Source organism: Panulirus ornatus, chromosome 47, assembly GCF_036320965.1.
Source record: "Panulirus ornatus isolate Po-2019 chromosome 47, ASM3632096v1, whole genome shotgun sequence".
Classification (NCBI taxonomy): domain Eukaryota; kingdom Metazoa; phylum Arthropoda; class Malacostraca; order Decapoda; family Palinuridae; genus Panulirus; species Panulirus ornatus.
In genome coordinates this window covers 7799441-7811257 of record NC_092270.1, presented here as the reverse complement: position 1 = coordinate 7811257, position 11817 = coordinate 7799441, and positions in this window count along the sequence as shown.

Here is an 11817-nt window from a genome sequence, read left to right as displayed (position 1 = left end):
TAAGGGGCAGGACAGCTGGCTCAGAGCCAATCCAACAGCTCATCCTCACCTTTGAGGCTGGTCGGTAAACGGACACTTGGCGTAACCTGGACTACATAGTCAAGGTTACGACTTGGTATCATATATATATATATATATATATATATATATATATATGGTTAACACTAAGGCAACGGGTATGTAAACTGCTCCACATAATACCCACATACACACACACACACACACACACACACACACACGTACCATAATACAAAAAAAGGTAGGCGAGTCTCTCCCTCCACGTGATTCTGCTGGTCACATCTAATAAATAATAAAAAAAAAATCCTCCACAAGGCCACGACGGAGGGAGGGTTGTCGCGTGTATGATGGGGGAGGAGGAGGAGGGAGGAGGTGGTGTTGCTGCTGCGCCGCCTAGTTAACTGGATCAGTGGCAAGATCGTCCTCCGTCAGATCACAGCATGGAGGGACGGGTGAGGAGGAGGAGGAGGAGGGGCGGCGGTAGCGGCAATGTTGGCACAAGCATCACCTTGGTTCCGCAATTCGTGCTACTTGCCGCCAACGTCATTAAAATATTACCAACATGGGCGGCTCTCCTCCCTCGTTCCTTGCCCTGTCGGATGTTAACCCTTTAAAAGCCATCGGGTTAAAGTTTAACCTCAATATCCAGTTACTTCTATATATTTCATAATGACCCGGCCGTCATTCCTTCCGACGGTGCCGGACTAAGAATACTTTTACTTTATTTATGAATCGTGGGTGTGGCAGCAGCGGACATGCCGGTCACGACGGTGGCTGCAGTCCACCCACAGTGGCCGCCACCCCCGAGCCTTCCATCCACGCCGTGTTCCTCGCTCTCAGGGACAGGCTAAACAAAGACCCGGATTAGCAGGAGGGAAATTTCCAGCCTTGTTATAATATCAAATCTATTTCCTTGAATTCCTCTCGTAACTTATATATATCGTGTTTCATTTTCCCCGTGGACTCATAGGGAAATATATATATATATATATATATATATATATATATATATATATATATATATATATATATATAATATATATATATATATATATATATATATATATATATATATATATATATATATATATATAATATTAGTGCTGTGTATATATATGAATTTAGATATTTAATGACCTTTGAGAACAAGTTATAATAATAATAATGTCTCAAACTATTGAAGTTGTACATATTTTTCTGCTCATCTCTGGATTCAAAATCATCGATGGACGGGAGTCTGGCCTCTTCCCTGCCCCTCCTCAATTCTTCTCACCATGACGGAGACAATCTACATCATCCTTCACACTTTACCAAGCGACTCACAAGGTCTTTTAAGTAATGTAAGGCGTTGCCGTGCCTCAATCAAGACAAAAAAAAAGAGAAAAAAGTGCATAAATCTTTTATTATAGACCCAGCTGTGTGATCGACACACTGGACCATATCATACTTCAGATGTAACAGCCTGTTCGTTCCCTATCCGGGAGAGTGACAGGTAGTGTGAACCAGTTCAGAAATAAACTGACCCAAATTCAACGTTACGTAACGCCGAATAACGGCCGCCCCACCCGGACCCCAAGACGCTGGAGATGTGCGCGCTCCCGTCACTCCCTGCGAATGTCCACATTATTGTACCCACTGGAGCTGAAGTGACTTGTGCTCAAAGAGGCGGACTTGGCTGACCGTTCTGCCTCCGCCCACACGGCCGCTGAAGGCTGCCCGGCTTGGGGAAGGTGAGAGGTGGAGGATGGGTTGGGAGAGATGGAGGGGGAGGGGAGGCCAATGGCTTCCGAAGACACAAGAGGAGCGTACAGTGGCGAGGGAGGTGGGGAGGGTGGTGAGGTGTTATGAAGGACTGTGTTGGCCATTGTCAGCGCACGTGAATGGTGAGGGAGGAGGATCATCCTAAACAGGATGAGGGATTGCAGCGATGAAGCAGATGCCTGAGCGAGGACGTCTGCAGACGTGATGTACATATGGAGGGGACCAGCAAAGAGGAGAGAGAGAGAGAGAGAGAGAGAGAGAGAGAGAGAGAGAGAGAGAGAGAGAGAGAGGAGGGAGGTTGGCGGGAGCGCGTCCACCCCAGCTGACCACGTACGGTATGGCATCACTGACGCTGCCATGCATCGCCGACCAAATTGATTTCTGGGCAAAAAAAAAAAAATAATATTGGGACTTTCTCCTCCCTGCACGTTACAACGACCTATAAACCATGAAACATATTGATTTCCCCCAAAGATTACTAATAACTGACAAATTCCACCATCATATTCTGAGGCTCAAACGTAACATCATTATTCATTCTAACGGCCGACGCAAAACAGACAAAAAAAAAAGTCCTGGATGTGTTACCAGATCAGGGGAGAGATGTTTACGAAAGTGACGGTGTGAAAGTGAAGTCTCGTGAAGGCCAGCCTCGGCGGCGGACACGAGGAAATTCCTGCCCGGTTCCATAAATATCCAAGTTGACAATTAGATGATGTTTAGTCACGTCGACGCCATCCAGAGCAGCGGCAGGCGCGTGAGCGAATCTGCCTGCCACGGACGGACGGACGGACAAGGCGGACATTGTACACTTAGACAGTAAACCCTGGAACAGTGATACGTGGTCTGCGACTTACGTTAAACACATGATATCAAGGACCAACGCAGAGGTTAAATAATATCTTCACGTGTCTGTTACCATGTATCTGTGTTTATCCTCCCATACATTATAATATATATAAAAATATATATATATATATATAATATATATAAAAAGAAAGAAAGATATATATATATATATCAAATCAACATTATCAATAACGTTTGTCCTAATCATTTTCTGCCCTGACTACAATACACGAATCTTTCATTGCAAATATCTCTGTATACGCTCCCCCCACCCTAACCTCCCTCCACTAGCCACTTGACCCCCACCATGTCCATAATCGAGTGTGAGGAGTAATGACCCTCATCCAGAGCACATTTCACAAGCCCACTGTGATGGTAACAATGCAACCTCGTCAGCTCAATCAAGACTCAGAGTTTCTGTGTGTGTACTTACACTTTTCCTTCTTCACTCGTCACTGATTAAGTTTAAATATTTGCATAATTTCTTGGTCTAACTCTGTTTTTTTGACGTTTTTATCTTCGAAGCTGAACGTTTGCCAAACCAAATTACGTTTAACATGAGGTAACTGCTCTACTTAACGTCAGAATATACTGGCTGTCTTAACTACATTCTTTTTCGTGTAGAAAAGGGGTGAGACAGGCCGCTCACACTCTGATCCCAAAAACGCGCAGCAGCAAATCGACGCGCGGGCAGCCTGGTAATGTCCAAATGTCATGACATGTTCGCGTGTTAATCAATCTAAATCGTTCTACCAATGTTCGGCCCGAGAGTCGAGTCCAAGCATGTGCAGCAGGAGAGTTCAGAGGAACTGTGTTACTATCAGTATTATAAATGAAATCTCGTCTCTTTTTTATCTTTTGTCGACTCGTTGGATATTTTGAGCTCGAAGACCAATCACCTACCAGGGTCATGAAGGCCACACAGCTCTATCACCATCAATCGAAGACCTTTGTAAACCAGAATTTGCTTCAGATGTACAAGATAATTTTATCAACCACTCACTATGCATATGGCCCAAGTCGAGCGCCTCTTTGACTATAAGGATTAAAGTAAATATTCTTCACAGAGTATTTTACTTAACGGTGTTACATCTTTATAATATCACGGTGACTATGATTAATGAGATCAATCACGACTGAGTGGACACAGAACGGTTTCCTGTCTATCAACGCTCTTCACCAGGAAGCAAGAGTTAACATATCCCATGGTTTCCAGCGGTCCGTGAGTATCAATCCGCCTCTTGTTTACACCGGCGGCCGCCGACCCGCCAGCCGCTCCGGAAACTAGAGCAGTGTCCGGTGGCGCCTCCGTCGCCAGGGGGGGCGTTCCACTTCCCCCTTAAAGTCCGCCACGCCCTCACGCCTCCAGGTGGACTCTGTGCGCAATTCTACGCGTGCACTACAACGAAGCATATGCGTACAGCTTATATAACTTGGGAGCCTGACAACCCTCAACGAAAAGAGAAAAAAAAAGCGTGTTACGACCTTAAATGCAACGTAAAATGTATGTTACGACCTTAAATGCAACGTAAGATTAAAAACGGATAACGGGCTATTAATCATCTGATTCGTAGGAGAGAATCTCCGATACGTAGGCGCCAATACAAACACACCAGGGTATCTTCATACACCCGTGACGCTAAACAAGCAACAGCTACGCGTTGACGAATTCCCCAGTTTCTCCTTTCACGACGTAGCTTCGTCCACCGGGCTACTACTCCTGGTTACAGTTCTATAACCTCCAACTCCTCTTGTGTACCGCTATAATCTCTTCCCTGGAATTCCCCAGTTTCTCCTTTCACGACGTAGCTTCGTCCTTTGGGCTACTACTCCTGGTTACAGTTTTATAACCTCCAACTCCTCTTGTGTACCGCTATAACCTCTTCCCTGGAATTCCCCAGTTTCTCCTTTCACGACGTAGCTTCGTCCTTTGGGCTACTACTCCTGGTTACAGTTCTATAACCTCCAACTCCTCTTGTGTACTGCTGTAACCTCTTCCCTGCGAGCTGATACAGCAGACGAGACGTGTCACAACGGCCATCGAATAACATGAAGTCATAAGTCTGAGAGCAGAACAAGCGTCTGGCCACAGTGACGACTGTCTCTACCGCTGGAAGGAATGGAAGATATCACGAACGTGGGAGGAACAGCAGCAGCAGCAGCAGGAGGGAGAGAAGAGGTCGATGGAGAGAAGAACCAAGGCATTATACAACTGGGGAAAATGTCTGTGTTTATACCCAAGACACTGGCGCGTCCCCGCATGTGGCTTTTTCTCACAACCTGGAAGTGCGCGACTTCTTGCCTTTACCGCACTCAAAAACACACATGAACTACGACCCTGGAGCACGACGCCACGATCCGTGAGCACGACGTTACGATCCTTGAGCACGACGCTAGGACCCTTGAAATGACGCTACGACCCTTGAGCACGACGCCACGACCAGTAAGCACGACGTTACGATCCTTGAGCACGACGCTAAGACCCTTGAGCACGACGCCACGACCAGTAAGCACGACGTTATGATCCTTGTGCACGACCCTGCGACCCTTGAGCACGACCCTGCGACCCTTGAGCACGACCCTCCGACCCTTGAGCTCGACCCTGCGACTCTTGAGCACGACCCTGCGACCCTTGTGCACGACACCTCGACCCAAGGGACCCTACTGTCGTGCTCAAGGCTTAGGCTAAATGAGTGTGAGAAAACTGGAGGTCAGCGTGAGCCAGGGCCTCAGCCTGTGGTGTGTCGGGGGGAGGGTGTGTGTGTGTGTGTGTGTGTGTGTGTGTGTGTGTGTGTGTGTGTGTGTGCGCGAGACAGAGCACAAGTTGAGGTAAAGATGGATGTACACACATTCCACCGGTACGCCCCCCAGTAGCTGAGGGAGCTGGCACGGGTGAGGCCCACCTGGCCCGACGATACAGACCTCGCGGGACTGTGGCCCGGCCTTTAACCAGATCCTAAAGAGGCCAAGGTCAAAGGCGGGGGGTTTGGTTTATTTACAGCCGTGCCGAAGGGTCGTACTGCCGTGCTTTATGGTGTAACTGCTTGGGCTTGTTAACTACCAGGGTCATTAATTAGGCCGTCAAGCAGCATCCGCGGACCAAAAGAATAAAATCTTTCAACACCTTCTTCGGGTGTTTATGATAACTGGCGTACCATCACATACGCCCTCACTATGCCCCTCCGAGTCGACTACCGTCAGGTGGCTGAGACAAAGGACTTGGGGGCCGAGCGGTCGTCCGTCCGTCCGTCCAAGGCGTTGTTGCGTAAGTCGAGTCGCCCGTAAAGTCTTTCATTAGCGAGGCCACATACGTGTCATGGGGGGGACACATGGGAACCTGCGGACCAAAATAGACCATCAGGCGCCAGGAGCTGAGAACATTACTCTGGGGAAGACCAAGGCCGCGCATGATTTCGTTAAAAAAACACACAAAAAAATGTTTTCTCTTTCTTTTTTGAAACAAAGAATCATCTGGACTCATTTTTCCTTTATCATATCCTCCATTTTTTATACTATGCACAATAACCGTATATATATATATATATATATATATATATATATATATATATATATGTGTGTGTGTGTGTGTGTGTGTGCTTCCCAAATGGCGTCCTAGCTTCGTCTCTTCATTGTATATCAACTGACTGTTATATTTCTCTCTTGTGTCTCCCCTGATGATGTGATTATTACACGAAAGTGCACTTGGGAACTTATCGTGTTTCATTTACCCCTTGGACTCTTAGGAATATATATGTATTTATATTCCTTCACCCAGCGTTACCGGATTCCTCCTACATGCGGTTACGCCGCAGGACACCTTCGGCGAGGTTTGCACCATCGTCAATGAACGCAAAGGACTAGAGTCGCGCGGAAGAGCTTCTCATTCCAAAGGAGTCCATCCTTTCCCTGTTACTGATTGTAGCGCAGCCTTCGGAGCTCCGTAAAAGGGGGCTATATAATCAACAATCACTGCCTCGTCTTTTGATGAGTGGCAGAGAACGCGTTGGTATTTCTGTGGTCGCAATCGACAACCGGTGACTTTGTTTACCCGAGGCCAGAGTACGAACAGCCTAGTCAGCAGGTTGGGCCGGGCGTCGCTAAGCCGGGCACCGCTACAAGGTCACTCGCTACTGGCGAAGGACAGACACACCCTGCGTGTGACATGTTCCTGGGTCTGCTGCCTATTTAAAACTTTCCATCAATCATCACTGAACCCTATGATGAACATTGCAGACACAATAAATGACTCAGAAGGTTATTACTGTTGTTAATCACAACATGGACTCCTCGGCCACGCCCTTCTTCCGTCTATAATTCTAATCAGTTTTCGAGAACTTCTTAAACCAGACACAGAAAAGGTAAAATATCAACCTTGAAAATGTCATCGTGTATATACGTTCCGTAATACTATCAGCAATTGCTTCGAACAGGAACTCGAAGGGTTTGGAGTTTCTTATACGATCACTTTTAACATTTCATTCACGATGCGGGGAATCTGGTGTACAGGATGTGTCTTGTACAACAAGTGATAATTCAACTTAACCTACTTCCACGACCACTGGCCCGTCATTAGTGGGGTCCTGCGCTAACTTCAGTGGCTCAATGCAGACATAAGACGTCGCGTCGGGTCTCATGAAGTGAACACACACACACACACCAGATGACATAACATGAAGTAACAAACTTGTAAAAGAAAATATAAAGACGTGTTTTGACAGCGTAAGAGTGGTTGATGAATGGAACAATGAGTGAGGGCGTGGTTAACTAAACTTCAAGTTGCATGATATTACGAAAAGATTGTTCAAGAGATGGGGAGTTCCACGAGCGTAAAAACTCCCTCTCCGTACAGTACAAATAGGTATTTACACACCACGAAACCCATCTTGGGGATCTGAATTACTTCTCTGAACAACACATTTTGACGAACATTTAACAAATGGCTAAAAATTATAAAAGCAATTACCAGTGGCAGTGATCTTTGGCTTACAAAACAAAAAAAAACTTCCTGATGTATTTAATATTTGTGTGTGGCTTCATGTTTTGCAAAAAGGTTAACATGAGGATAAAGGATCAGAAAATATTACCATAAGACAACCCCAAGGCACCTTTTATCTTCCAGGAGGCTGCAACTCCACGCACGCAGGAGCAGGGTATCAAGGAGCAAGTCTCGGGCGGAGAAGGTTCCTTGACGGACGTGTCATCCTTTTCTGTCTCACTTACGATGACGATCAGTCTTGCTGCGGGCGACTTTTGACTTGCGGGCGGAGCGCATCCACGAATTCGTTAAAGAGTAGGTCGTACTGCGGACAGAGTCGCCTACCAACCTTGCGAGGACAGACGGACACACTCGTTTGGTCTATAGAGAGAGAGAGAGAGAGAGAGAGAGAGAGAGAGAGAGAGAGAGGGGGGAATCCTGTGGAGGAGGAGGTAAGCTTGCTTCTTCGCGGCCTCCTCCGGCCGGCCACAAGTGGGGAGGAGTGAGGAGAGCGGGGAAGGTGGGTGAGTTGCGGGGACGGTCCGGCGGGTGACATTTGTTGCGGTGATTGGTTGCACGTCCCCGAGCGCGGACCTCACCCACCCACCAGCAGCAGGAGCAGCAGCAGGCTTTACGCAACGATACGTCACGCCTTTACGTCTCGACGCAGATCACTACAGCCATAACGAGAGACAATCGTACATTATTATTTCTTTATTTTCTCCTCCCCTGGAGAACAATATCACACTGCGTCGCAACAGACATCGTTAAACGGCGATGCAATACGTAAAATCTTAAGTGACTCACGAAGTGGTGGCGGGAGATCTGTGTACACCCGGGTGCGGATATGACATTTTCAACGTATACAGGAAGCGTTTGAAGAGTCCGGTCAACCTGATGATCGCTCGGTTCAAGAGGCCGGGTTAGGTCGGGGGAGACGAGGGAGTGAGCGCGGCCTGTCATTTCAAGTCAGAAGTCTCGTGCTGGCCAGAGACCTTACCAATCCGGTCATCACAAAGGCAGGTCATGCCTGGCTATAATGCAAATGCCATTGGGAGCTTACTCAGCAGCGTGATCAGAAAGACGTCATGGCGATGTGTCACACAGTTGCACGAAAACATGCACGACTTGTGGGACGTTTCCTGTAAATTGGTTGCCAGGAAGAGTTGGTCAGAGTAGGTTAAAGTCTGTCGACGGCCATTCACATGGATATACCACCCTCCGCCACCCTCACCTCTGTGTTCAGCGGCGCGACCCTCGGGTACGATGGTGTAGCCTCTAAGCGGATGGTTATGGGTCGGGTTAAAGTGGCCAGGTCATTATCCCCAATGGTCGCGCCCTCTTGCTCAAGGGTTTACTGATATCAATGATGATGGATAAACCTTATCAATATCCAGTATACATTGATATAAAACAATATACAGTGGAAATAACTGTGACCAGTGTGGATGTGTATAACTGTGACCAGTGTGGATGTGTATAACTGTGACCAGTGTGGATGTGTATAACTGTGACCAGTGTGGATGTGTATAACTGTGACCAGTATAGATGTGTATACCCGTAACCAGAGTGGATGTGTATAACTAAATGTGACCAGTGAATGTGTGTATAATTGTGACCAGTGCAGATGTGTATCGCTGTAACCAATGCAAATGTGTATAACTGTGTCCAATGAAGATGTGTATAACTGTAACCAGTGTGGATGTGTATAACTGTGACCAGTGCAAATGTGTATAACTGTGTCCAATGAAGATGCGTATCACTGTAACCAGTGCAAATGTGTATAACTGTCCAATGAAGATGTGTATGACTATAACCAGTGTGGATGTGTATAACTGTGACCAGTGTAGATGTGTCTATTGAGAGAGATGGAGTGTTGGACACAAAGCTGCTGCTGCTGCTGCTTCTTCTTCTTCTGAAGACCGTCGTGAGCAGCACAACACATCTGGACGTGGAAGCAGATCCTCAAGCACTCGGACGTGGGGAGCCGCCCAACACACACCACTGCTCATGTCATGGTTCATCTGGGGATCATAATACACGGCAACACACGACACTCCCTGCAGGAGATAGTCCGTGTCAGGGGTTTACCCACTCCCCCGATCGTGACAATTGCGCAGCTGCGATCATGTTTGTTTCTCCTCCTCTTCAAGGATCCAGACACGGACAAGTTCAAGCCTTATGGATATCAGGCAAAGGGAGAGAAAAGCAAAAGAGGAATCTAAACAGTTTCTGAAGAGGTGAGAGAGAGAGAGAGAGAGAGAGAGAGAGAGAGAGAGAGAGAGAGAGAGAGAGAGAGAGAGAGAGAGAGACCTTTTTATATCATCGCAGCCATTACGGAAATAAGTTTCGTGGAAATATGGATGAAAAAAGTGTAGAAAAAATAGGAAAAATTGGTCAAGGTGTAAAATACACCATGGCTGAAGATATTACAGACCAGCCCGAACACTTTAATGAGGCAGGATACACAGCAATCTTGATTCACATGGACAGTTTACGATGGTCCCGGCGTCCAGCGAAATATCTGATCAACGAAGTAAAGAGACCAAAGAGTAAGTGCGCATGCGCAAGGTCTGCGCACTGCCCAGCAACTAATTAATATTTTCATTACTTTTTTTTCTTTTTTTTGCAAGGTAAGCAGCTTATCACTGGGTTCTGGGGGTGATATCACATTGTAAGTGGCTCAACGTTTTGTGTGTCGATTTTTTCCTTGGGAAATTTTTGTGTTTAAAGTCCGTTAGTGTTTTTCGAGTGACTTTAACCCATGGTATCGCTTCACCACTGAAATCGAGGCGGAGGTGGCAGCTGTAGTGATGATGATGGTGGTGGTGATGCTTGCAATGCCGTAGTGATGGTGCAACAAATAATGGTTGTAGTGATAAGGTTGGTGCTGTTAGTCGCGGGCTGTGGTCGAATGGCGTCCATGGCAAAGGTTGTGGCTGTAGTGCCGGCGGGTAATGATGACGGCAGGCGTCATGGAAATGACGGTATGGTATGGTAGCGTTAGTTCCACTGGCTGGTGAATGGGTGTCATGGTTCTGCCTTATCACAAGGGGAAGACTCTTGCGTTTCCTTAATGGAGAGAGCAACAGATAAGGAAGCCGAAGGTAAACTTGCTAACATTAGCAGCCATCAGACGCTCTGACTAACGACCGAAGCAAAGAGTATATAGACTTAACTTCAGACAATCGATTCATTAAGAGGAAATTACAATCACCTCGCTGACTGGTGAGAGCTGCACAACCTCACAATCATTCTCTTGTTTCACTTTGCGCACAGATGAGTTTTCTAAGGAGGTGAATGAATCTATCTCGTATTCCTGCCATCATCTGAGATGTTTATTGCGTCAATAACCTATTATTTCTCTTGCATATAATCGCTTATAAGACTCACCCCCCCTTTGAACATGACAGTACAACCAATTAACGCTATAACGCGACCCCTTGAATCACGATGGGACGATCTTTGACCTAGCCCACAAGAGTTGGGTCAAACTTTGCCATCTTGCTCAAGGGAGGTCAAACTTGTCATGTGGTCAACTTAGTGTACGGGACCGTCAGTGCGCCAGGGTGTGCCAACGTCCAGCCGAGACGATGGAGGATCTGTCCACAAGGACTTGGATGTCGCTGCACTGGACGCCTCCTCCCCCCGAGCCAACAGTGCCACCGGTGCGTCCCCGTCAGGGTTGGGAGGGAGCAGATAACAGCGCTACTAGGAGGGAGGGAGGGAGGAAAAAAGGAGCGGGTTCTCGAGACTGCTCGTTCTCTCACTGCTTTGGAACAGCTGTGTATCTCTTGAGACGTTCCTGAACCACTTTGTGGTTCAATGGGCCGCCGGAGCCGCCGCTGCCGTCTAACCCCCAACCCTACCCGAACCTCACTTCTCTACGCTGGGGTGGCCTCCTCTTCTCACTCCCCCACAGCACTTCATACGCCAGCAGGGAAAGTCGCGCCAGTGGAACGGTGGTCCAAAACGTGCGAACAAGACCACCAATCCGGCACGCCCAACCATGGCACAAAAGCGGCGGGTAGAGTCGCCTGTCCGCAGGCTCAGCGGTGCAACCCTGCAACTCACGGGTCGTTCATGCCGGGTCTTATAACATGACTCGCGCACTGTTGCCAACCTCTGTTATCACGCTTCAGGGGTGGTTATGTGCCGTGCGCATATATATATATATATATATATATATATATATATATATATATATATATATA